Source organism: Tachyglossus aculeatus, chromosome 16 (assembly GCF_015852505.1).
Source record: "Tachyglossus aculeatus isolate mTacAcu1 chromosome 16, mTacAcu1.pri, whole genome shotgun sequence".
Classification (NCBI taxonomy): domain Eukaryota; kingdom Metazoa; phylum Chordata; class Mammalia; order Monotremata; family Tachyglossidae; genus Tachyglossus; species Tachyglossus aculeatus.
The window spans coordinates 17,769-23,742 of NC_052081.1; the positions used below are offsets into that span (position 1 = coordinate 17,769).

General features: G+C 50.5%; 1 pseudogene; it reads right to left on the bottom strand.

The window, feature by feature from the left end:
• Positions 1-1,395: 1,395 nt before the first annotated feature.
• On the bottom strand, positions 1,396-5,763 carry LOC119938114 (annotated as a pseudogene).
• Between the last annotated feature and the right edge of the window lie 211 nt (positions 5,764-5,974).

Sequence of the window (5,974 nt, forward strand, 5' to 3'; positions counted from 1 at the left end):
GTAAGCACTTAACAAATGCCATTATATATATATATATATATATATATATATATATATATATATACTGTAGCACACGCTGGGGTAGATACAAGCTGATCAGGGTGGACGGGGTACCTCTCCCACATGGGGCTCACTGTCTTAATCCCATTTCACTGATGAGGTAACTGATGAGAAGTGAGGTGATTTGCCCAAGATTACACAGCAGCCGAGGGGCAGAGCTGGGATCAGAATCCAGGCCCTCATTCTATCCCCTAGGCCCCACTGTTTCTTTAAGGGTTTAGGGTTCGGGCCTACCTGCTCTGCAGAGCCCTCGGACAGCTATGAGGAAGAATGCGGTCGAACCATTCACTGACCTGCAAAAATGTTGGTTATGAAAGGAGCCTCTGTCCTGCCCGTCGGCAGACTCCACCCCTTAGGATGGCAATCAATCAATCAATCAATCGTATTTATTGAGCACTTACTATGTGCAGAGCACTGTACTAAGCGCTTGGGAAGTACAAATTGGCAACACATAGAGACAGTCCCTACCCAACAGTGGGCTCACAGTCTAAAAGGGGGAGACAGAGAACAGAACCAAACATACCAACAAAATAAAATAAATAGGATAGAAATGTACAAGTAAAATAAATAGAGTAATAAATATGTACAACCATATATACATATATACAGGTGCTGTGGGGAAGGGAAGGAGGTAAGATGGGGGGATGGAGAGGGGGACGAGGGGGAGAGGAAGGAAGGGGCTCAGTCTGGGAAGGCCTCCTGGAGGAAGTGAGCTCTCAGCAGGGCCTTGAAGGGAGGAAGAGAGCTAGCTTGGCGGAGGGGCAGAGGGAGGGCATTCCAGGCCCGGGGGATGATGTGGGCCGGGGGTCGACGGCAGGACAGGCGAGAACGAATGGCACAGACCCAATCCACGAACAAGAGACCACAGACAGACCTGAGGCTGGGGTTAAGAGATTTTTATGCATTGTTCCCCATGTGTATGAGACCAGAGGGTCCCGGGGCTTATCTCGGGGGGCACCCGAAGGCGGTCAGAGACGACCTGGGTGGACGTTCTGCGACCGAGGCTCGGGTGGTCACGGCCAGAGGTGTCGAGGAATGGCTAATCCGGTGCTTTGCCAGATGGCTGCTGGTGGATTCCGGAGGGAGGCGGTCCAGCTGGTGGGCCACGGGCCTGCGGTCCACGATTGTGGAGTCGCTGCTCTATCTATCGCTGGCTTTATTTCGGTGGGGGCCGGTGTGGGAGTACTGAGAGGAGATGAAGTCAAAGGAGGGAAAGGGCATGGGGGCAGCGGGGGCGGCGTGCGGGGAGAAAGAGTCCCCAAGCATTGCCTGCCTCCTTGCCCATCCCTCCCCGTGACGGCCACTGTCCCCCCTGCAATCTCTCCCTCAGGAGGGTCAGGGGGCACTTAGTGGCAGAGCTGTAGGGAGTTCGGACCCACAATCCCACCTATTCCTACACTGTCCTCCCACTCCCCCTCACTGTGCCACCTCTACTGCCCCCCTGCAATATGGGGCTGCAGAGATGGCCTCCAGCCACAGAAGCAGACACAGTTGCACGACCCCATCGCCGGATACGGAGCTTCTCTCTCTCTCGGCTGCCTCTTCGCCTCGTTCTTCCTGGAAGCGGGGACGTCCGGGCCCACTGTCAAGCTGGAGGGTAAAAATTACTACCGCTACGCAGATTTTTTAGACGAAGACCCAAGACAGAGGTGAAAGCCTCGATATGGAATTGGCCCTAAATTCCCTCACCCATACAATTCACACCACGAATCACTGGGGAGCCCTCTTCCTCTGGAAGTCTTCTCCGACCCGTCCTATCTCGGTCCAGGGGCCTCCGGCCATGCCACGCCGGAAGAAACCGTCTCCCGGAGGGGATTAGAATTTACAGAAAAAAATCATTCTCTTACACCAAATCCTCTGCTGAAAACAGTTGCTCGCTCTAGGCCCGACACACAGCCGGAAGAATCCCACAGACCTGTCGGTTACTCCTCTGTCATTCTGGGAGTCACGGTTGAACCCTGCATCTACAGAAAAGGCGAGAGAGAGATTTAGAGACCGTCTGGTAACTGATGGGGCCACAGATATACAGAAGATTGTCAACTCCTCCTGGGCAGGGACCGTATCTATCGGCTGCATTATACCTTCCCCGGTGCTCAGTACAATGCTCTGCACACAAACGTCCATCGTGGACTGAGATCAGTTCAATAAAGGGATGCGGGAGGAATCCGATCATGCGGTGGCACATAGGCTCAACTAATCATTGGACCTTTTTTAAAAACCAACTTCTTTAGAACGAGCCAAAAGTGAGAGCTTAGGTCTAGACTCTCTAATTCTCTGCTAGGAAATCCAAATTTTGTTGAATCTAGAGTAATTCAATCAGTGGTATTTATTGAGCACTTACTTTGGAGACTAAGCACTTGAAAGAGAACAAGACAGCAGAACTAGTAGACCCATTCCCTTCGCCCAATGAGCTCACAGTCTGTAAAGGGTTACAGCCATTACTATAAATAAATTCTAGATATGGACTAAATAATAAAAATGGCATTTGTTAAGCACTTACTATGTGCTGAGCACTGTTCTAAGCACTGGGGTAGATACAATGGAATCAGGTTGTCCCACATGGGGCTCAGTCTTTATCCCCATTTTACAGATGAGGGAACAGAGGCCGAGAGAAGTTAAGTGACTTGCCGAGGTCACACAGAAGACAAGTGGCGGAGCTGGGATGAGAACCCACGACCTCTGACTCCCAAACCCGGGCTCTTTCCACTGAGCCACGCTGCTTCTCTAGATAATTATCATAGCACTTTGGGAGCCTTTTCGAAGACTTCAGAACTCATACTGCCATTCTCCCAGAATAATAATAATAATAATAATAATAATAATAATAATAATAGTATTTGTTAAGTGCTTACTGCGTATAAAGCAATGTTCTAAGCACTGGGGAGGTTACAAGGTGAGCAGGTTGTCCCACGGGGGGCTCACAGTCTTAATCCCCATTTTACAGATGAGGGAACTGAGGCACAGAGAAGTTAAGTGACTTACCCAAAGTCACACAGCTGACAGTTGGTGGAGTGAGATTTGAACCCATGACCTCTGACTCCAAAGCCCGTGCTCTTTCCACTGAGCCACGCTGCTTCTCAGAAAAACTTACCCTTGAGACTTCTACCATCCTGAAGTGCAGGCTGAAAAAGACAGGATGAACTTCAGCTGGGGTTTTGTTCCTCCGGAGGAAGGGTCTCTCTGGGGTTTCCCTCTTCCTCGTCGCCGATTCCAGGGCAGCTCCAGCCTGGGCAAGGCCAAACAACGGGTATCACGGGGTCCTTGCCACCACCTCAAGTCTTCTCCCAGATAAGTACGTCCCGAAGCCAGTCCCCACGCCGTGTTGGGCTGCTGGTTCTGGCCGTCAGGGAGGACACTGAAGACCCTCGTGGCTCCTTCGCCGGGCTGGAGCCGGTGAAGCAATGGGGCACCGGAAGTGCAATCGAGTGCTATGGGGTTGAAGGAGGGGTGAATAAAGGGAGCAAATCCAAGTGCAGGTATTGAATCAACATGTCACAGGCTCAGAAACTGAGGCACGGCAATGTTAAGTGACTCGCCCAAGATCACAGAGCAGGCAAGAGGAAGAGATGGGATTAGAACCCAGGTCCTCCAATGCCCAGGCCTGAACCTTTCCTGCTCAGCAACACTGCCCAAACCCAAGTTTTAAGAAAAGATAAAAAGCACCCTGCCCCAAGGTCATGGTGCTTCTAACCTGTTCGGTAGGCCCAGAGTCTGAGAAATACGGTCCATCCAGTCACTGCAAAGATAGTAGAGCGGACCAGTGGAAACGATACAGGTGGAAACTCATCCGGTGATCGTCGTCAGAATGAGCAGGAAGCTCTTCGACCCGTTGGGCCTCAAATATGGCTGAGCCCCAATACCGAGGGTAAAGTCCGACTGAGGGCAAAGTGACAAAGCCAAAGCCGTCTTCCCTCTCCCTAAAGCCCAGGCCCAAAAACCCAAATTGAGAGAATCAATTACACAAGGTTCTAAAGCCAGTCCCTCATTTTTCTGACACCAAAAATTTTTCTCACTCTGCCCGATACTCAGGCCGTTTAGACCCAACTGGGAGAGTTACATCTGGGGTTCGTGGCCCGAAGTCGGCCCCGCTTTTGCTGGAACTCATATTTTTATCGTTCTTCCCGGCACTCAGACCGTGAAGGCCCACAGAGGAAGACTCATATCTGGGGTTCGGCGAATGAGGCCAGCCCCCTTTCGCTGACATTCCTATTTCATTGTTTTTGCTGGTGCCTGGGCCATAAAGACCCAGATGGGAAAACTGATGTCTGAGGGTCATAGCCTGAAGTCAATCCCCACTTTTGCTGGCATACGTCATTTTTATTCTTCTCGGCGCCTTGGCCGTGAAGACCCAAAATAGGAACACTCAAATATAGGGTTTGTGGCATGAAGTCAGCCCTCCATTTTGCTAGCACTCACATTACTATTGTTCTTCCCGGCACTGAGGCCACAGAGACCCAAATGGGAAAACTCAAATCTTTGGTTCATGGCATGAAGCCAGCCCTTCTTTTGCCAGCCCTCGTGTTATTATTGTTCTTACCTGTGCCTGGGCCATGAAGACCCAAATGGGAAGGCTCAAATCTGGGGTTCGTGGTGGGAAACCAGCCCACATTTTGCCAGCACTCACATTGTCTGCTGCCTTTGTGCCTGGGCCATGAAGACCCAATTGGGAAGACTTGAATATTGGATTCATGGCATGAAACCAGTCCCCTGTTTTGCCAGCACCCATGTTATTATCAAGCTTTCAAATGACTGGGCCATGAACACCCAAAAAGGGAGTCAAATCTGGGGTTCATTTCATGAAGCCACACCCTCTTTTGCCACCATTCATTTTTATTGTTCTTCTCAGTGCCCAGGCCTGGAAGACCCAAATGGGAAGACTCACATCGGGGGTTCACGGCATGAAGTCACACCCCCTTTGCCGGCATCAATATTTCTCTCTTGCCCTGGTACTTGGGCCATGAAGACCCAGTAATGGAGTGAAATCTGGGTTTAGCAGCATGAAGCCAGTACCACCCTTTTGCTGGCATATTTTTTATTGTTTGTTCTGGTGCCCCGGCCATTAAAAGACCCAAATGAAACTGCTCAGATCTGGAGTTCATGACATTAAGCCAGACCCCCCCTTTTTCCGGCACCCAAATTTTTTAGTTATTCTCCCCAGTTCACAGGCCATGAAGACCCAAATTGGAAGGCTCAAATCTGGGGTTCATGGCATGAAGCCACTACCCCCTTTTGCCGGCCCTCAAATCTTGAAATTTTTTTCTCCAGTACCCAGGCCATGAAAACCCAAACGAGAAGACTCAGATCTGGGGTTTGTAGCCTGAGGCCAGTCCCCTCTATCTTTATTGTTGTTCCCAGTGCCAGGGCCATGAAGTCCCAAATAGGAAGGTTCATATCTGGGGTTCGTGGCATGAAGACAAGGCCCTTTTGCCAGCATCCACATTTTTTCCTCTCCCCTGGTACCTGGGCCGTGAAGACCCAATAGAGAAATAAAATCTGGGATGCATTGCACACCCTCTTTTGCCAGCACTCATTTTTTTTGTTCTTCCCGGTGCCCGGGCCACGAGGACCCTAATGGGAAGACTCAAATCTAGGGTTTGTGGCATGAAGCCAGCCCCCACTTTAGCCGGCATCCATCTTTTAATAGTTCTTCCTGGCACCTCGGTCATGAAGACTCAAATTGGAGGACTTAAATCTGGGGTTCATGGCATGAAGCCAGTTATGCCTTTGCCGGCAGCCACAGTTTCATCGTTGTTTCCAGTGCGTGGTCCATGAAGACTCAAATGGGAAAACTCAAACTGGGGGTTAGTGGCATGAAGCCAGACCCCTCCTTTTGCCGGCATCCATATTTTCAGTTTTTTCTGGCACCACAGTCATGAAGACCCAAATGGGAAGACTCAAACTGGGAGTTTATGAC